The sequence below is a fragment of the Falco punctatus genome, assembly GCF_963210335.1.
Source record: "Falco punctatus genome assembly, chromosome: 12".
Lineage (NCBI taxonomy): Eukaryota > Metazoa > Chordata > Aves > Falconiformes > Falconidae > Falco > Falco punctatus.
The window spans coordinates 4,703,653-4,724,788 of record NC_137592.1 but is presented as its reverse complement, the minus strand read 5'-3'; the positions used below and the strand labels follow the sequence as shown (position 1 = coordinate 4,724,788).

General features: G+C 42.7%; 1 protein-coding gene across 6 annotated transcripts in view; it reads left to right on the top strand.

The window, feature by feature from the left end:
• LOC308071871 (uncharacterized protein) overlaps positions 1–21,136 on the top strand; it is a 358,228-nt gene that overhangs the window by 172,367 nt on the left and 164,725 nt on the right. For 5 of the 6 annotated variants that reach the window (XR_013931346.1, XM_080407936.1, XM_080407935.1 and 2 more), the window contains 2 exons: positions 10,312–10,507; positions 15,212–15,371. The gene's annotated coding sequence lies outside the window, so the exon portion shown is untranslated. Of the gene's footprint in view, positions 1–2; positions 7,704–10,311; positions 10,508–15,211; positions 15,372–21,136 lie in introns of those variants that run through there. The other variant, XR_013931347.1, reaches the window with a different exon arrangement.

The window sequence follows — 21,136 nt, the reverse complement described above, 5'->3', positions numbered from 1 at the left end:
GTTGCAGTTGTTTGCTGGAGATGGATTTGGGTTCCTGATTTTAAGTACCTACTCTTGACATTTTTGTAATTGTGTGAATGCCTTGAAAGCGATGAGCAAATTCTCTTTGGCCTTAGTGGGCTTCAGAGGAGAAACCCTGCTTAGTGAGCGGAAAGGCAGATGCAGAATCCAGCACTCTGCTCTTTGCCACCAGAGTCTGTCTCCCTCCTCTGTATATCGCTTGAACACAGACAAATAAAAATTCAGGGACTTGCGCCACACTTTCTTCATAATGCATGTGTACAAATATTTGCATGCAGCAGTGGTTCAAAGGAGCTTGAAGATACTATCTTAACTGTGGTGCTTTCCCGGACCATTGCTGTGCTTTGCCTTTGTGAATAAAGGCAGTAGTGTCTGCAGTCAGGAGATCTCTCATATAGATTTAATCTGGCTGTTTTCCTCTCTAGGGAGCAGAGTTGAGGATAGCGAAGTTCAAGGTAGCGTGTGTTTGAGTTTTGTAAGCAGAACAGACATGGAAATTTGAAGCCTAAATTGCACATTCCAGCCTTCTTATGGAAATGGTGAGCAAAGAGGAAGCGGAGCCTTTAGTACTGAACATGCGCCAATTTTTAAATACTGATACAGATCTAGAGAGTTTATTTATAAGCACTTCATGTGTATATGTGCACACACGCACATACACGCTTATACGTACACATGCCTATGTGTAATGTTTATAAACAGCGCATTGCCTATCTCTCTGCTTATAGATTCTATTGATGATTGCTTTATTCATCTTGTGGCAGACCCATTTAAATGAAAATATGTTCTCCATTTCCTTGCTACTATAAATTCTGTGCTATGGGGAAGTAGTGAAGTGCACTAGCTATACATCCATGGAGAAATGCCCTGTTGAGGAGTATTATACAGGGAACAATTGACAGCCCTTCACTTCAGTGGGTACATTTCTCTGTACAGCTGCATCACCACTAATGATAAATGAGTAATGTTTGATAGCTGGCTCCGTTGCCTGACAGCTACAGTTTTGGCCAGAGGGCCACGACAGGCTTTAGACTTCTGTTCAAAATGAGTTAAACATATTAGGTATTACGAAGCCACAGAAGCCTCGAGAATGAGTGCTGAAATGAGTTATCAAGGTATGCTCCTGGGTACACAACTTGCAAAGCAGATGTCATTCTAATAATGTGTGATATAGAACATGTCTGGCCTAAACCCTGCTGGATGAAATATGAAGCCCCGTTGGTGATATTTAATACCATTTTATGAGGTGCCATCTTATAAAGACAATGCCCGCCTTATGTGGAATGCTTAAGGTATTTTGCCAAAGGCACTGGGAGGTATCTGAACTAAGTAGAATTTTTATTATTTTATAAGCCTTTACTTTGTAATATTTCTGTTTCTACATTATTGTGGTACTAGCTGCACTAACCCTTTGTCTAGTGAACTTCATGAGTGGTTTACTGATAGATTGACTGATAGCCACGGCTGCCTGTGGATGTAAAGGCCAGTTCCTACCTAAATATATTCTTAGTAAAATAATAGAGTAAAGTAGAAAGCAGACTTCAAAAGGAAATAAAGCTTTACAGGAGGCACTCTTGGAAAAGAGCTCCTTCAAGCTATGAGATCCAGAGGTTTTGGTATTTTTTAGAGGAAGGCCTGGGAAGGTTGTGAGTTTGTGTATTACAGCTGCGGCATTCATTTCGACTTGAATTCCTGTTGTAAACTTTGACTTCCTGTTGAGATTTCTGGACCCCTTTGCCGATATCCCAAGGACATGCGCTGAGTTGCTTAGGTTAAGGAAGATGACAAGTATTTTCGCTCTCCAGTTCTCTCTTTATTTACATATTTTCATGTAACGTTGCTTTTATGGAACAAAATTGCCTCCTGTTCAGGTCCGTTGGAAAGCAAAGGCAGAATGAGTGCAAGTGGTTATTCTGAGCACATTAGGTGTCTCCTTCTCGGGATGCAAAGACCATGCTGACAGCACTGCTGAGTTAAAGACGCCGGTGGGGGCAATACTTACATTTCAGTGATGCCAAGTCTGTGCAAACGGGCTCAGTGTTGAGATCCCATCACCACTGCTGCAGGATCTGGTCCAGTGCAGCAAGGGCATAGTTTTCTTGTCTTCATCCTACATCATTCTGTATGTCACAGTTCTTCTCGTTTTCCATGTTCCTCTGTTTTGCCTCTCCCAGGCAAATAGTACCCATGGCCAAGAAAGCATCCACTCAAAGTGCTCACCAGGAAAGGCTGATGTGCCCCAGCAGCCACTTTTGCTCAGTGGGATGATCCAGTGGGGTGTCTCTTGCAGGACAGGCTGGACACCCAGTTCTCCTCCCTTGAGGGTGTCCTGCTCAGCCACAATCGGACTGTATGAACCCCATGGGACCAGATCCCTGTGCCTACTTCTGCCAATTCGTTTGTCTTGATAAACAGCAGCACTAAAGAAGTTACTCTGCTTGGTGTGCCAGGAACCGCCATGTACAATTTCCAGCTTGAAAGACATCCCTGTGCTAAAATATGTGGTGGATCTTACTCTTAATCCTAATTCTCTCCTTCTGTCTCTCCAGCTAAGTGATCTCTTGATGTGTGGTAGTGCAGCCTGATGCAAAGAGGTGTTAGGTTCTAATTCCCTCTGTTAAAATCCTACTAATTTTTTTTTCCCTTGAAAAGCTTGCTTTCCCTTCCAAATGCATCATCCTGTGAGCCCAAGGTTTGCAGATATTCAGATTCATCTTCCTTTATACCATAAATATGCCATATATATATAATCCATTTGGACACTGGCAAGTGATGACTATCAGAGGCAGAATGGGTACTGAGGGGCCCATAGTTATACAGTAACATCGGCTTGGCAGCAGCTCATTCATCGTGCTAGATGATCTGTCCATCTCCCTGTCGATGGCTTGTAGCACATAAAATACAGACAGAAAGTCAGACCAAATATTTTGCGTGCAATGCTCTTTGCATCTCAGCCTGTTTTTTTAAGCCTCAGTTTTAAATGCACTCATGGACCAACTGTCTGGTTGAGACACTGCTTTTTGAAAGAAATGTGTCTTAGAAATTCCTGAAAGTCGCTGTTCAGTGTATGACATGTCAAGTTACATCTGCTGTGTCATGAAACATCAGCATGTTGCCAAAGACCATAATGAAAGGTGACAAGGTATGCTGTAAACAGTTTTGGTCAATGTTTTTGTTTATCCCAGAGCGAATTTCATGCAATATGATGATCGCAGGGAGAGTTTGGCCTCTGTTTCATCACTCAGCAAAACTTTTGCCTGTGGTAATCATCCAAATGGCCCTGAACATTCTGGACATGAGGGCAGGTTAGCCTTCAAGCCAACGATTGCAAAATGCTCTTGGGATCACTGTCCCTGCCCCAGTGCATGTGGTGGTGGGTCTGTGCTTAGGCAGGCCCTGGCTCTTGGCAGGGTTAAGGAGCGCCAAGCGGCATTTCCCCCCAGCCCCAGCTGTGTCCCACTACCCACACAGGTGCTGCACAGGGAATTTCCCCCTCGGCCCCCTGCACATGTGTGCCTGGGCACACGGCTCCCCGAAAGGACCTATGTAGTAGAAGCCAGGGTTCCCACGGTGTGCCAGGGTGCTTGTTGGGCTTTCTTTGCCTCTCAGAGAAAGCTCGTAAACTCATTTGCAAATCCTCCTTTTGAGCTGTACAGGTGGCTCATGTTTATCGAGGTTTTCTACTTGGAGCTCGTTTCCTTAAAATCTGTCCTTATGTTTGCTACAATCCACACAGTCCCTGTTCCAAGCTGCATGAGGCTTTTAGCTCCTTTTTCCTCTAACCGTTTTTTGCCTATATTGTTGCAGGAGTCAAATAGGGAAATGCACAGCGCTGGGAGATTAAAGATGTAAATTTTATAAACAGAAATCAAAGATCCTAAATCCTGAGCAAAGAAAAGCCAACATAAGTATGAACATTAAAAAACATACATAAATAGTACTTCAAGGCTGAATATGTTAAATTATTCAACAGTTAAGTCATAAGTGTTCTTAAACTTAAGTATAAAAATGCCCTTGACAATATTTCATAGCTGTGCATTTCTTTAAAATATTTAGCATTCTCATTAAAGAGAATGACTTTATTTTATATATTAGTTACACTCCTGCTTGTTAATATGAAGGAATTTAGTAGCAAAGAGCATTCTTATGTATATAAGCCGAAGACAATTTACATATAAAGTTGGACGACTATTCACTTTTTATTTATTCCTGGATCATCTGCATCCACGCATAGCTATAGAGCATTTAAACAAATTTGTTCCTTAATGTGTAGTATTAAAATCTCCTGCCCCAAAATATAATTTGCTAATGCCATCACAAAGACAGGTTCATTCAAAGCTACATGGAAGTTCTTGCCTTTGAAAGACTTAATGAACCTTACATTTTTGGTATACTGCACAGTGTAATGCCTGTTACATATTCATGGCCAGAATGGAAGATTTCCTTTAACTCTGAGCTTCCTGGTCTAGTTCACTGTAAAACATTGTCAAAAGTCACAAGAGACTTTCACTGAAAATTGTGACTCTTGATAGCAGGATGTAATGGGGAGCTTTAGAATAGAAGAACCAGTGGTATATGTGCCCAGGGGGAATCGTTCTGACAGACAAATGGATGGATAATACAGTTTTTGACATAATGGGATGAAGAAGTTTATGCCAGAAAGAACTGAATTAAAGTTATTACTTTAAGGAAATTCTGAAGTTCTCAAGACCCGTGGTATTACCTGCGTGCATTTCGTTTCACTGCATCTCTGCATAACAGGTTTTTAAACAGGGTTGGTTGTGCATTGATTTATAAGCTTACTAACAAATCTGCAATAAAAATTGGAGTTACTTTCCTGGAAGTAACCCCAGTAACATAATTTTACAGGCTGTTTTTTGGGAGCAGGATTTTTTGAATTGTCTGATTTTTAAAGTTCTGTGTAATCAGTTTGCCTCTCAACTCCCTTTTGTAAGGACAGCAAAACAAAAAAGGCTATTATTCTGAGTTTTCCTCTGGAATCGTAGGAGATCGCACAAAGCTATATTATTTTGTATACATTTCTTTTTCTCAGTGTTTTGTGAACTCTGGAAGTCAGCAGCTCTGAGGTCCCAGAGCCCTGGTGAGACACAGAAATCGGCTGATGCAGAAACCGTTGCAAGATCAAGGCCTTAGTTAATCAAGGCCATTCAAAAAGGACTGTACGTTTTTCTACTTGTTATTTTTAGGTGATCGCAGGGCTGAGCTGTCAATCAGACACATTTTTAGGGGTGTTGTGCATGTGTGCGTGCATGTGCATGTGTGCACCCAAGGGTTTGACCGCAGGTCTCTGGAGAGAGGATAGTGCAATAACAGCCTCTCTACCCCGAAGCCTCTGTTTGAGCTATGTTTCATTTTAGCTGGCAGTGACTAAGCCAACGGCTAAAATGCAGAAATAAGTACGGCAGAGAGGCCCTCATAATGGCAAAGATGAAAAATGTGTTAGCGCAGAACAATGAAGTGATGGTAAATCTAAGATGTAGGCACCAGTCACCACTTGTACCATGCTGTTGTCAGAAGTGTGTTGAGATATCTGAGAGAGCAGGCTGAGAAAGGGAAGCTAATTATGCCACATTATTCACTTCTGCTCATTAGCTATAGTACAAAGGCCCTGCTTTTTGTGTATATATTAAAGTGCCAAGGACTACAGGAAGAGATAACAACGTTTCTTTTGTCTCACTAGTGGGTCAGTTCAGACAGAAAAATCATGTTTTCATGGACCTGCAACTTTCCATCCTCCAGGATTAGGCATTTTCTCCTGTGTCACCCCTAACAAACAGAAAAAGGCAACTCCCTCCCTCCTGACACTCAGGAAAGCCAAACTAAACTAAAGCAAAGCTCCCGCGCCCCTTGGCAATTCCTCCCCCAGTACCCGTGTGAGGGTGCATGAGATGGTTCTGGCCTTCTCCTCTCTGCCAAGCATAGGCACCTGTGTCAATGAAAAAGCTCTTCCTATTTAATCCCTCTTCCCTATATACCCTCAATAGCTCCAGGGGCAATTTGACAGCCACAACCTACGCCCCTGCTGACATCTGTCCACAGTTTGCATTGTCCCCTCACACTGCCACTTGCCCCTCCATCATCCTGAGACTGCAGATAACTGTCTGCTCTCCAGCTGAGTGTCAATGAAATGAATTCAGCTGTTTAATAAACTTTAGATGGTATGTATAATGCATTCACTCTTAGAGGTTTTACCTGCCTCACTATCCTTGTATTGCATTTGGATCTGTAAATGAGCCATTAGGAAAAGATGAACAGGAAGGCAGAGGATTGGTTTATTGAAATTATTTATATATGAGAAATACCTGACTTTCAAAATTCATGGCTCTTTAATGCTCAAGTCACAGAGAACACATTAAATCTAAGAGGAGAGGAACAGGTATTCTACTTCCACACTAAGGTGAATGAAATCAAATTTGAGCATTGAAATCTACCCTTCTCCACAATGAAAACTGCCTTGCTCTTCTAATTATGAGCATCACAAAAGTCACTGCTTCAGTGAAATACCCTGCAGCTACACAAAAGGATAGACTGGAGAAGCACACATCTACCAATAAGTGGCACTGAGCATCTACTCCATTTCTCACACAGGTTGGCATATCTCTCAGTGGTCCATCTGGTAGAATTGGATGGCATTTATCAGGAAATAATCCAATTGTGGCATGCCAAAACCTGAACATGAAAAGTACTTGTGCCTAGTGTCAATCATTCACCCTCTGACAGTTCAATAAACATCCTTTCTGTGATGGTTTTCAGGAACACTGACACCCAAAATCCTGGAAACAATGCCAGAGATGGAAATGACAATACTTCTGTGAAACATCAAAAGGGACCGACACAACCTGGCATGGATTTTGCCAAGTGTTGCTTAGCAATACAGTGTTCTTGTGGGCCGCTGGCGTGTCAGGATTAGCTGTGAAGGGAGTGATATTCACACCTTTGCTGAAAACGCATCCTTCCCAAATAAAGGAGTACAAAGTAGGGAAGTGCAGCATCAGCAGGAGCAGGGGATGCCACAGCCACAATATACAATTTTAGGCTCCCCAAAAGCCATCTACCCTTTCCTGTTGTCTTCCTCACATGGAAAGAGAAAGTGCCTCATCCAAACACCACAAGGCCACAATCCTGTCCTGCCTCGCTCAGGGTCTCAGAGGGTACGAGGGGGTTTCAAGGACATTCCCTTTCGGGGCTGGGATCAGAGGGGTCCAAATTTTGCTACCAGCAGCTCTTGCAGGAGGTACGTGCAGGCAGAATGTGACCCGGACTGGGTTAGCTGCTGGTGCTCAGGGGATGATGACGGTGTACGGGAAGAAAGCCTGAACCTGGAATTGGGAGATGAATAACCAGTATCACTTCTAACAAGTATGAAACAGGGATGGTCATTTTAGCGGCGTAATTGGTGGTAATAGTAAGAGGATGCAGAGAGCTCTTGATAACAAGAGAAAAAACTTGTTCACTTGCCACATTTCCCAAGAGAGCCTATCTCCCCAGGTGCCTGGATGACACCTGTGTCTCTGTAGCTGTCCTTACCCCACCTGGTGAGGGATCCCAAAGGGCAAAAGCAAGATTTCCAGAAAAACAAAGAGCACTTGGTGGCCAGAGGGAAAACGTACTATTTGATATTGCAAGCACCACTTTGCCACTGAGGAGGAAACTGAATTGGGGTAAGTGAAATAACTTGCCTGAAGCCACCGACAGACCTGGGAACTAAACTCTGGCCTCTTTAATGTGCCAAATCCTGGAGCAGAGGCTCACAAGGTCTAGCCAAATTGCCTTTTATCTGTGTGCCTAGTAAATGGGAGTGGGAGGAATGTCTGCATATCAAATAAGGGGGGTTTGTCCGTCTTGAAATTCCAGGTTTTCAGATCCAGGAATCAGCTGATGCCTGGAGCATATAAACTGCCTTTTTGGTGTGGCGAGGACAGACCCACAGGTCTAAACGCAGGCATGCCAGCCAAGCCTGTCTAAACACAAATGCTGGGATCTGCTGCTAGTCTGGAGCTCGGAGGGAGGCAGCTGCTGGGGAAGGCACTTGCAGGGCAGTGCAGGTTTGCCGCTACCCCTTTTGGCTCAGGACTGCCTAGTACCTAGGCACCACTGTGGTGGTGGGGCTGCAGATACCATGGAGAAGGTGCTTCTGAACAGACAGGGTGCTCCGAACAGAAATCCTGAGGTGTGCAGATTCTTATATATACTTATGACAGTTTTCCAGGGAGAAGTGCAAGCTAACTCCATCAGTGCCTTTGAGCCTTGACTTGTTAATTGGCATTACTTCTAATTCCCAGCTATATTTTAAGGTATGAACCTAAGGAATTTTAAAGTCATTATGTGGGTGAGGGACTGATAAAAATAAATCCTTCAGGTTTGAAAGTGGCAGAGAGGGAATAAAAGGTGTTAAGAAATCCAGGAGTTTTCAGCCAATTGGTTCAAAAAAGCATCCGGGTGGACTGCAGCTCCTGGAGAAAGGTCACTGATACTACTCTGGGTACCTCTTTTTATGAACTTTATGCATCACATAAAATAAATTTAAAGCAGTTTAATTTAACAGTCTAATTAGTCATGGCTTTTTCATCTTGTCTATTTAACTATACATGGAACAAAGAGAAAGACACAGGGCCAAATTCAGACCTGGCACAAATCAGCCCTGCAAGTCAAGGAAGTTGTTCCTGCTCATCCAGGGCTGAATGCAGATGCCGGTGGCCAAATTCATCTCTGAGGATAACATCCCTAATGTCTGGAGACTTGCACCGAAAATGAATTTGGCTGCCAGGAATTAACTCTCTGCAGAGCGGATCCTTGGGTCTTGGTGTTCAAAGCTTGATACAGGTGACCTGAAATGTGGGTGAAACAGTTGGGAGAAATGGTTTAAAGAGTCAAGATAGTTTGGAACAAAACTCCTCTGTGTGTTGGCTTCACAAAGGTTCATTGCAAGCATTTTCCTTCGCTTCAGTCCACTTAATTTACACTCCCTTTTGCTTTAAATTTCAATGTTCATATAATCTCATGATCTCAGGCAAACAGCAGTCACATGAATGCACTCTCCACTGGAAATGAGTGTCTTTCTACTGCCTTTGATGTGGTTATACTGGTTATACCATTATACTAAATCACGCCTTGTTCTCAGCTCCTGTACGCAAACCCACAACATTAACCAGGTCTGGGTACAGAAACATAAATCGATCCACATTTACGAAGGTGATGTTTCTGAGCAGATTTCCAGCTCATAAAGTCTTGGGCCAGCTAAAATCGAGACCTCTAAGTCCATGGTTAGATTCTGGTATTTGAGAGGGTTGCGATCCTGGTGCAAGCTTTCATTAACAAAACAAATTATTTTTCAAATATTGTAGATTCTAGCAGAAATCTATCTCCTATCAATTGAGACACAGGTCTTGTTTATTTTGTGATGTCCTTTTGCAAGAAAATGTACCAGGGGCAGGTTTCTATCTGATGCTGGCAGGCACTGGAGGGGCTTGGGGGGCAGACCGAGGTGGCTTAGCCACGTGTCAGCCCAGCCGTGAGTGACACAACAGTCCTTTACAAACAGCTCTTTTCAAAGTTCCTGCAAGTTACCACTTCTTCAGCCAAAAATAACTGCAACAAACAACATGAGCACAATAAAGAAATTCAAATATATCTTAAACCACCTAATAATTAACATTGTTCAATTAGTCTTCTGGGTGCTCTGTGCTGCTGTGTGGTCTCCCTGGAGGCACCACCAGCACCCACAGCGGTGAATTAATAAGTTCTGATTGTATCTTGTCCACAGAGTTGGCTGCCTCACCACAGTCCTTCTTTGGCCTGGCATTCCTAGAAAGAACACCCACATCTGAGGACCTTCTCCTTTTTCCTGGTGGAAACTGATGAAATGCTCAGCCCTCCATTGTAACACATTTCAAGGTGCTGCCTCTGCAGGGCTGTGTGAATGTGGGGCTGAGCAGGGTGCTACCCCATGCACCCTTCCTGGGCACCCTGGCTGAGCTGGTCTCATTGGTTGTAGGCTGTGGGTCCCTGTTTTGACAATATAGTTTCAAGAGAGGGACTTCATCCTCTCTTTAGGAGCATCCACAGACATCAGTGCTTCCTGTCAGGTCCAGCATCTGTTTAAATTACTCCTGTTTCTTCTGAAGCTTGGTGTCACCAGGCTATCAGGACTTTTTATACATCTTTCTCTTACTACTTTAAATTAATGTTTCATTTAACTTTTCCACAGCAATACACTCTTCTCAAAGTTTCTTGATGCTCTGATTATACTTTTATCCTTCTTTTCTTCAGGTTCAGCCAGTACCTGTGCAGACCCTGGACCTCTACGCTGTCAAGAAATTGCATTTTCCCATGAAATGCTGCACAATCCAAACAGCATTGCAGGAGAGAGACCCCAAAGGGAGTCCTGAGTGTGAATGAAAGGGACCCAGTAGACACATATAGCACAGGAACACATTTGGCGTTAGCCAAACACATCTATCTGTAGGTAATGCGAAATGTTCTCTTTTTATACCTGTATCTAAACACCTGTATGTAAGGATGAGGGGCTGCATCAACTCCTTCAGTCCTGCTCTGCTGGAAGCTTCCCCACTTCTCAAAGCTTCCCACATTTTTGGCATTTCTTCTCCTGCCCCTCTGATGAGTGTCCTGCATGCACTCGCTAGAAGTCCATAGTGCCACCTTTAGAGATTTAGCATTTTAATTTCCTTATTGCTCCTGGCTTTTCTTTTCCTAATACCACTGGGGTTGGCCCCATGCTGGCTTGTGCACCGTTGCTGGATGGGCGGCTACTAACCCTCTTTTTCCTCTCCTGGCTGAGAGGGAAACACTGACCACAGCAGCAGTGCTTGGTGCCAGGAGGACCCTGGAGCTGGCGCTGCTGCTGCTGGCATCTGGCTTTCCCCGTGCCCCACTGCAGCACATCCCCTCCCCTGTATCGTTTCCCACACAGCGGGCCATTTTAATGTGCCATTTTCTGCAGACTCCAGCCTTTGCTGCTTTGTGCCTCCCTGACTTGGGACCGTTTTCTTGTAGTACTTTGTATGAAGTGTCTCGCAGTGCTGCTTTCCAGGAACTGTTCTGGACACGATTAATTCCTCTGTGTGGCAAATTTTAATTGTTTTATCAAGGGTTTTTGTCTGAGTTTTCCAATATCTTTCCCTAGTGTTTTGCCTCAAATTCCAGCCATAATATCTTCCCTCTAATAAGGGACTCAAACCTGAAAACTGTAAGATTGGCACCACAACCTCAGGTTACTAACAGACTCTTTTATGGTTTCATCTGGAGTTTGTACCATGTTATTTCTGTCTGTTGAAAAATAAGATATTGATGTACTGCCTCTCTCAGGAGAGTGGAGGCTGAGAGCGGGAGGCAGACAGAGCGGAGGCGCAGCGGGGAGAAGGCAGGCAGCCGGGGGGGGCAGCAGGGCAGGGGAGGGGGGCGGCTGGGGGAGCGGGGCCCAGGGCGGGCAGGCCTGGCAGCGCCTCAGAGAGTGGCTGCACAACGGGCAGGGCAGGGCAGGGCTGGGCTGGGCAGGGCTGGGCAGGCGTGTTTTCCTGAGCGGTAATGTCATGATGGCTCCTGAGGGCATCGTAATCTGCTCCTCAGCTATGCTCTTGCTGTTTTTTCCCCCTAAATACTCAAGTCTCCCACCGAGTGCCTACTGGCACACACACGTGTGACCCCCCAAACCCAGGGTGGGGCAGCCCTCTATCTCGGCCTGCTCACTGTGGCTGCAGCTTTGGAGCAGGCTCGAGCAGCTCCAAAAGTCTCATAACCCCTGAGCTGTGTCTAATCAGGCAGCATCTGAGATTAATTGCAAGGGTTTTTCTCTACCCACCCACAGAGATAAATGCAGAGGAGCCAATTTGGTAATTTCCCTGAGTGCTGGTGTGCTTCTGAGTTGTTCCTGGGCCAAGTTATGGCTGGGTGAGGGAATATTGGCCAAGACGTGGACTAAGCACTTGCTGCTGCCCCAGCTGATAAATATATCAGGGTGTCTTTAACGGGGCAGAGCCAGGGAAAGGCGTGCTAGAAAGGGCCTGGTGAGAGAGGTGGGCTCGGAAGGGGTCAGGAAGGTTGTCACAGGTGAACACAGTGAAGTTATAAATAAAAGAGGGGAAAGCTCTATCTTGGCTTGGCTTTGGCTCCCTCCGGCTTTCAAACAGCTTTGAAACCTGCTGTTGGGGTTTCCTACGTTCCCTTGTACCAGAAAGAAGGGGGTAACCATTTTGCTTGTCACCTTTGAACTAGCAGCCATGCCTCAGGTGTGACCTCGGTGACAGTGACCCATCTGATGATGCCATTATCTAAAGGTGAAGTGCTCTTGTTTGTTTTTGGTAACCTACAGTGTCGTCAGGTTGGTGCAGGCCATTGCCATTGAAGGTGCTGGGGTGTAAACAGAAATAAAAGGCTGGGTGGAAGCAGAGATGCCATTTGAAGTGGATGGTGCTTTACTGGCTATGGGTAGGTAGAGAGGGAAAAAGCAGCCTTGGCACCTGTTAGTGGCCATTAAAAACTCCCATGTTCTGCTAATCTGTGCTCGTAAAAAGGCCATCTGCTAATGCTCAAAGGTCATTAAGTTACCAGCCCTGTTTACTCCTCCAGTGCTGCTGGGCTAAGGCTTTCTGAGAAAAGAGGGCTTAAATGGTTATTATGGTGGCGCCTGCTCATGCTGCTGTATGGTTAAGGGTCTGTCAGTATTTTCATTAGAAACCCAGACTTTCAGGACGTTTTAAACTTGGCCATTAAAGTGCCTGCTTCTTGCTGCCTGTGCAGGCTGGAGTGTAGCCTGGCAAGTTTAAGGGACAGAGAGAATTTTTGTAGGTGTGTGTGGGTTTTTTTATTTATTTTTTGTTTGTTATTTGTGGGTTTTTTTTTATTATTATTTTTGTTTTAAGAACTCAATCCAGCTTCTGTTTTAATTTGGGGAATTGAGAAGTTCAGAGAGCTTTGGTCTGGGGTGCTCTGGCATCGCTGCTTTAACTCAGCCATGGCTGTGCTTTAGAGGGAGAAGTTTCGTGTTAGATTGTTTTATGGTGAAACTGCATATTGATTTTATATTTTCATTACAAGAAACAAAGCAAAAAAAGAAAAAGCATAGAAAACTTAAGACCATTTTATGTGCAGCTCTAAAGGGTATTTTTTTCCTAGAGGTGTGGGGCTGTACTGCCTGTCGCTGGTGGGGTTACAAGAGTCTGCAGGACGGCCTCCCTGTATAAATGACACTGTCCCCAAGCAGGCAGCATTTGTGTTTCTCATGGTCTGGAAACTGTGGGTGGGTTAGGGAACAAGCTGAGGCCCGAATGCTGAATTGCCTTGATTTCATAGGTTTTAGTCAAACATTTGAGGTTACATTAACATAGTTTTCTTATGGTTAAATGGAACTATCAAAAACTTCGATAATTCTTTTTTCCTTCTGAGACTTCCCAGTGGTAAAATGAGATGTAGCTGCTCGAGTTTTTATCCTTCATTTCTGATAATGACAGTGTCTGTCTCATAAAACCCTGCCTTTTATCTTCCCCAATTAGCTGAGTCGCTGTACCCTTGTGCTGCGAAGTTCTGAGTGTGCTGCAGTCTTTTCCCAAGCACAGTCAAAGCACCTTTTCACCACCTCCGTGGGGCCAGCTTGTCCACAGCACCCACCCTCCAATCTCCTCTTCCATTGGCATCAGTTTAATCTTTTGCTTTTCCGTATAACATAAAGGAAAAACCTGGGTCAATGAATAATGAAAGCTCATTCAAAACCTAGAGTCTTACAGTTTGGTCTCTGCTGTCTTTTATTTTAACTGGAGCCTGTCTCACGTAACTGTTTAATTTTTTATTTTTTATTTTGTTAATGCATTCAGACTTTCTTTTGTGGATTTCATGGGGTTTTTCATCCAGGATTTAGGGAAAGTTCACACTGATGTCTGTGATTCGCTTGTTCTTCAGATTGTTTTTATTTCTGTTCCAGCTGAGCTCCAAGGCCAGCCAGGGACAGGATGCTGTTGTACTGGCCACTGTGTGTAAATAAAGAACATGGACTGCCTTGGAGAGCTAAGGGTCATAAAAGAGCATGCAAAACAGAGGGAAGGAGTATATCTCACTTTTTCTTCTTAAACAGCCTTTCTAAACCATGGTGCTGAACTTTAAAAAAAATTAAAAAATAAAAAAATTCAAAAGTCTCCCTAACTCAGCAGAGATGTTTTTCCCAGACCCCTCTTCTTACCAGCCAGTCCTTCTTAAATCTATAACAACCCAACAGGTAGTTAAAATAGTCCTGACTAATTGTAACCAGGACTGCTGGCTTCTTCTGAGCTTTTGTTCTGATTATGCACCACAGCCAAAAGCTTCAGGAGGTATACAGACAAAGTAGTTAGTCTAAGAACTCAAAACAAGAACAACTATAGGCCTGTTTTTAAAAAATTTATTTTAAGGGTTGGGTTTAGGGTTTTTTTTATTATCTTTATTATTAAACTGCTATAAAAGCAGACCCCAGGCCTCTGCTGCAGATGTGTCTGCCATGGGCCAGATAACCAGTTGTTATAACTCAGCATTGCTCCACTGACTTCATGAAAAGACTGAATTAGAGCATGTGTTACAAGTTGAGGTTTTAATTTAGATTTTCTTGAAACACAATAGAAGTGATAAAATTAGTGCAATCTCACACCCGTACTTTAACATCTACTGTTTAATTTTATTTTTTTTTTAATAGTATGTCAAATGCTGGGCAGAACTCGTGAATGTAAAACATCTTCAACAGGCATGTGGTATAGCAGCTAGAAGTGTGACAACGGAGGGGTGTAGTGTACGGCAGAGTCACCTCCTCCCCCCTCAACCTGCAACGAGTGATGTGATGATCAGTAGCCTCTGAGACAGGCTTAGCCTGACAGAACTCGCTGGTGGCAATAAGAAGTGGAGGCTTTAAGCTAGTAAATTAATCAAAGAAAATGGATGCGGTTGTCATGATGGTATAGAAAGCCAAGCCTGGGACTCTCTGGGACAAGAGGCTACAGGAGGAATTTTCCAGTGGTAAATACAGTAAGGTACTTGGAAAGGCAGTGATGCAGTGAACAGCCATTGTCGACACTGGAGTGGTGGGAATTGCCATTTTTCTCCCCGCTTTATCCCTCTGTTTGAACCAAGTACTAAAAAAGGTGTTTCATATTTTTGCAGTAGTCAGCACTTAAAATATTTTTATTCCTTATAGGTACTGATACAGTCTGCTTTGGTAGTACGCATGCAAGCAAACAACGAAAGATACAGAAAGTAGAGGCGATTCCTTGGATGTCATGTTTTGCCGAGGCTGTAAAGGGGAGGAGGCAGCAATTTGTTGGAATTCCAGCTCAGCACACGCAGCCAAATTGTTGGTGAGTTTTGGAGTTGAGGGAAAAAATATTTTGCCTGGGGAAGGCCAAGGGATTTCACTTTACAGATATGCTTCTATTTTACTGCATATATTTATTTGTCTGTATCTTGTTTCGGAGTAGGTTTGGGTAGGTTTGCTCCATAGGATTAAATCATATCCCAAACCCTCCTGGCTTTGTGACAGTACAAACATTATTGGATTTAGTTCCCTTCTGCTTATCCACCTCCCATCTTCCAAGATCCCCATTATTATTATAATAATCCCCACAAAACTCCTGCTCTGAGATCAGAGGGGTTTTCAAGTGCCAAAGCAATCAACAAAACATACCTGGTCCTTTTAATCTCCTTTAATCCCATCATGTGGGACTATACCAATAGATTATCATGTATCCAAAAATTCTTTCTTTGTAATGACACTTGATTTTTAGTTCACAATTTTCAAGAAACTGTCTCAGATATGAAATAAGATGTACTAGGACCTTCTTATGCCATCAATAAAATAAAAGTTTGGGTTGAAAAATTATCTTTTGGAATAAAATAGAATAACAAAAATCCATCATTATCTATGTTTCAGAAAAGGATTGTGTTTTGTTTACCATTTCAGTTAGAAATGATGTATGACTACATCATAAAACACTTATATTAAAAAGATCTCACCCTGAATTCAAAATATATATTGTACTCTCTTATCGTCTAGTCATTTTAGAGTGAAAGTTAAAAATGCCCATCCTGTGGTAGTAGTTGCCAGTATTATATCTTATAGCTGATATATTCTTCTAATACTTTTACTTAAAAGGCCTATTACTCAGGGTTTGTGAGTGTAGACATTTATTTTCTTATTGAAAATGGTAATGCTGCAGATGCTGTTTTTGTATTTAGATTGGCATTTATGGTTTTCCCCTGGGCTGCTGAAGGTCAGCCCAACTCAGTCTCTGGAAGTTTGGGTCATATCTGTGTACCTTATTGAAGAGGGGGGAAATCTTTCCATGGGGTAAGAAGCAGTGGAGAACAGCAGCTTGCATTATTTTGCCAAAGTGTGGTCTATGCTTTCTGTTGGGTTTATTTGTTGGTTTGGTTTTGGGTTTGTTTTTTTTCTGCGTATGTGGAAAACCACTCAGTTTTAAAGAAAATCAACTGTTAGCAGAATAAAGGGTGGCCCGTGGCATGGTTCAAAGTCTTGAGGGCTTGAGCTGTCCAGGAGTTTTCACAAAAAATCCCTGTATCAGGAACAGACAATATGACAAAAAGCAGGAGACTGCAACATCCTGGTTTGATGTTTTAGAGATGAAAAGTTTCTCCTGCCTGAGGCATAAATTTTTGGCTTGAATGAGAGAGCCTAACCCTAAGGCGAAGATGCTAGGACCAAGATTCCGGTTACTGGTTTGAACTATGCAGAGCAGAGACTTACAGCTGACTTTATCGTGTCCTAAGTGAATGCCCTCACCACTAAAAAGTGACTATTGCAAGTCTAAAAAAAGGAAAGAGGAGTTTTCTCTAGTGGTGGGGTTTTTATTTTGTTTCATTTTGGCTTTTCTCCTAAAGAATCTGGTTCCATGCAGAACATCAGCATCTCTGAAAATTCAAAGTTTCACAAGCATGGAAAAAAACCCCAACCCTTTCCCATACATTTGATGAGGGTTTTTGACTCAAGTCGTAGAAGAGTGTAAGGCAGAATTGGGTAAAATCAGGCCAGGTGCTTTTATAGGAAAGCAAATGCTGGCAGATGGGGGAAGTCTGTAAAGTAACTAACCTGAACGCTGCTTTCTGGCCTGCAGAACAATTTACTGAAGGGGCGGTTAAATGGCACAGATTAAGCTCATTAATGGTTCAGATATTTGCTTGGTTTACACAATGGTGTCCAGCAAATTATATTGATGCTTGACAGAATTATTGTCATTATTTATTTTGCTATAAGCCAGATTTATAGATATTTGTAGCTTTTGTAAGACTAAACATAAGAAACATTAATAGCTTTACTAATTATATCACTGTTTTAGAGATATAAATAGTGATAAAAATGCCAAGTAAAGTGAGCTAGTAAAACATTTTAAAGAGAATTTTAAAGTGAGTTACTGATTGATGATCCCTTGGGTGAGTCTTAACTTTTGAATGTGAGAGAGGCTCTTCCCACTAGGGCACAAGTGCCTTTTGCCTCCATCAACTCTTTGGGGAGAGACAAGGAAGAACAACAGTTTTATTGAACGACTGATTATTAAATCAGATTGCATAATCTGAAAAATATTGAAATCCTATAATAGAATAAACTGAGAATGAACTTATTACAGCACAACAGGGTTTGGTTTTGGTTTGTTTTTTTCTTTTTCACCTTTACTTTGTCCTCAACCCTTCCTGTCTCCTGGATGCTTTGTCTGCACTTCTTTGTCTCTTATAGCACACTAAAATTGCAACCTCTTTAGAGCAGGAGCTGTCTTTTCCCTCTGCTGTATTACAGACATGTACAGGCCCTAGCACAGCACATCTCATGAGGTATTTGGGGTCCTAACAGCAATATGAATAATAATTTCATGGCTGTTAAAAAAAATAAATAATTCTTCAATTGGTAGAGTGTCTATACAGGACTACATAGAAATTAAAAGTGTGTTTTTTACACAGCTGTCAAATGAAAAATCTGTTTTCCTATCTATTGATCCTGGTTTTGCTGTGAGCGTCCTTTTAAGGAGGGAGATAATGAGTGAGAAAAGAGTTAATAAATGTTCAGCCGTTACCACAAGCATGAATGGAAATCCATCATCGGTTTAAGTGCTGGATGAGCTCTAGACAATAATCCAAGCCTGTTTGACCACGAGTAGTGCCACTGTGAAGAAACCCGCAGGGCCCTGGGAACTGTGATCCTTAGGGATCCTTAGGGATGGCACGCAGTTCCCTGCTTTTCTCTGATACACAGCATTGTAAAGCCCTGTGGTTTATTTTTCACTGAGTTTTGTAGTGACCTGGTTGAAACTCCCTTGAAGCTAGTGGAAAGGCTCACAGTCTCTAATGGCCTTTGGATCAGGATTGTTGGAGTGCTTTCTAGGAGTAAACCACCAGTGGGAAATTTCTCCCAGGTGGGGGATTTTTTTTCCTTGCCTTTTTTTTCCTTGCAATTTCTGATTAATTGCTCTTCCTAACACAGTTGTGGATAGTGTATTGTGGGGAAGCGTTTTCCTAGGAGGGAGAAGTTGGCGCCCACCTCATCCATGGCAACATCTCATTGCTGTTTGATGTGATGAGCACAAGGGCAGTGCACTAGAGGCAGAGCTTTACAGCAAACCACGCTGAGCTTGTAATGAAGATGGGGGATGTGATCCTGAACCCACTGAAATCCTCTGCGTTTGAGCTGCCTCCTTGCACTGACAACAGGCTAAGCGAGTGACAGTGGGATTCATAGTCCTCATGGGGAAATTAGGATGATGCATCTCCACTGGGGCTGGGAGAGCTGAAAAGGTTTGGCACTGGCGCTGTACAGCACCCAAATGTTCACCGACACCATGCAAACATCTTGGCTGTGTAAGACAATGGGGAAACCTCATAGGAACACGTTTTGGTGAAAGTTTTCTGGAATTTCTTTCTAGTCATGCTGTAAATATCACAGGGACTATTCTCCCTTTGATCCCAAACTAGAGATGAAAAGGACAATTTGCACACATTTTTGAACTGTATAAAACATGTGGCTTCACATTGGTTCCAGAAACAGGCCAAGATGTAGGATAATCTTATTTTTTTCTGAAATATTTGAACTGTCTCTTCTCACCATGTCATGAAGCTGTGCCATAGCCTCAGAAAACAAACAAATAGTGTGCTGTGGGACTTAATTCTCAAAATGTGGGCAAAAGGAAGAGTCTGTTTGACTTAGGTTAGCAGAACTTTATACTCAGTGCTAAAATTCAAAGACAGATCACTGTGTTGCTGCCTTATTTCCATCTTCTGTAATATACTCCATAGCACAGAGCTTAAACTTAGAATCTTTAGATGGGAGGTTATTTGACTTTTTGTGGGTTGAAAACATGGGGAAAAGGCTTCATGTGTGGCTGTAGCCTGGGAACAAACAAGATATCAAAAGCTTTTAATGTGTCCTAGTGGGGATGAGCATTTCAGGTTGAAACCTAATCAATCGGAAAACTAAAAAGGGGGGGTGGAGGGGTGTGTGTGTTCTACCTTTTTGTCCCCAGAAGTGTAAGCGTATTTGTGGGGACTGCACGGGCTTCTCTTCCTCTTGGTGCTTTGGGAACGTTATCAGGTAGTTGGTCAACAGTGTGCAGTGGGAGGTGTAGGTAGCAGTGCCCCACATGCCGGGAGGACTTCTTGAGAGGACTTCTAACTCCTTCTCCGGTATCTTCACCTAAAACCTCACCTCACAGCCAATTTAAGTGATCAGTGTCAGTCTGAAGCAGTTGGAAGTAGATAAGACCATGTTTCATCCACCTCAGCAGATGTGTTGTTAAAATACTGTATCATACTTTTATGAGCATGTTTGGGACCATTGCTTTCTACCTGCACTCAGGTTCATGGGCTTCCTTTGCTTTTACTCTCTTTCCCAAGAAGGCTCTTCAACTTAGAGATACTTTAAACTTCTTGGAGACCTCAGGATCTGGTCAGCTATCCTAAAAAAAAAAGAAAAATAAAAAAGACATCGGCCAGTCTATGACTGTAAAGCCCAGTTTACAGGTAAACCCAGAAATTCAGGAATTAAATTTGCCTTTGGTTGATATTTGAAAGAAATTATGAAAAAATAATGGGGACTGAAGTGGTTTTATGATTGCCAAGAAATATCAGTCCTGAAGTTTCAGAAGGTTAATGACTGCCTGTATTGAGAAAGAATACAGCCCTGTCTAATTATCCTGCACCAACAAGGGTAAAGGTTTGGCAGTTGAGTGAGACTATATCAGGACTAGTTGAATAATGTCAATATTTTTTACCTCCACGCTTTTCTCCAAAAAAGGGGATGTTGCATCTTTAATTAACTGTTATATGAATACATTTCAGATAGACCCAAACACAGGGCAACTGTGTTTCAAAATGCTGTTTCTACATTTAAAATGTATTTGAAATGTAATTTAAGAAAAAAGATAATGGAAAAAACCCCTAAAATAACTCGAAACAAGCCAGAATATAGTAGCTCATCATTACACTAATATATCAAACAATATGAGCTTAGCTTAATTATCCCCTTTGAGAGTTGAGAAAACTAAGCACAACCTTCAATTTACAGCTGTTTGGTGCCGGGAACCTGAATTATTATTTAAGAAGAAGGGGGAAAAAAAAGTTTATTTATTGTGACCTACACTCAGTTTTTATTCATCATGGAAAATCTGTATATTCACAAATGAGGGCTATTCATCTGCAGACTGCAGCATTCTTCAGCTGTCCGGGGCTGCATCAGCCGTACTTCTTCAGCTTTTGTGTTCATCTCGAAGCCTCTTCATCCAAATTGTTCATCATCTTGATGGCGGAGCTTTATCTTGCTCTAGTGCAGCTGCATTCCCCTTATCCAAAGTGCTGAGAGATACAAGGGAGAGGGAGAGAGGGAGAGAGAGAGAGGCAGAATAGAAAAGAGAAAAAAGGAATGGCCAGTGCTCATATGAGGATAATTTGTAGTTTCTCAATAATAATAAAAAAAAAGGAGGACAGGCTAATTACTGGCTTAACTAGGGCAGCCTGTGGATCCTCATGTCAAAAGGACTAGCGTAATTATTTGCCATCAAAGCACATTCATATTGTGGTACAAAAGAAGGGCCTTTCGCAAATGGATCTCACTAATAAACAGGGC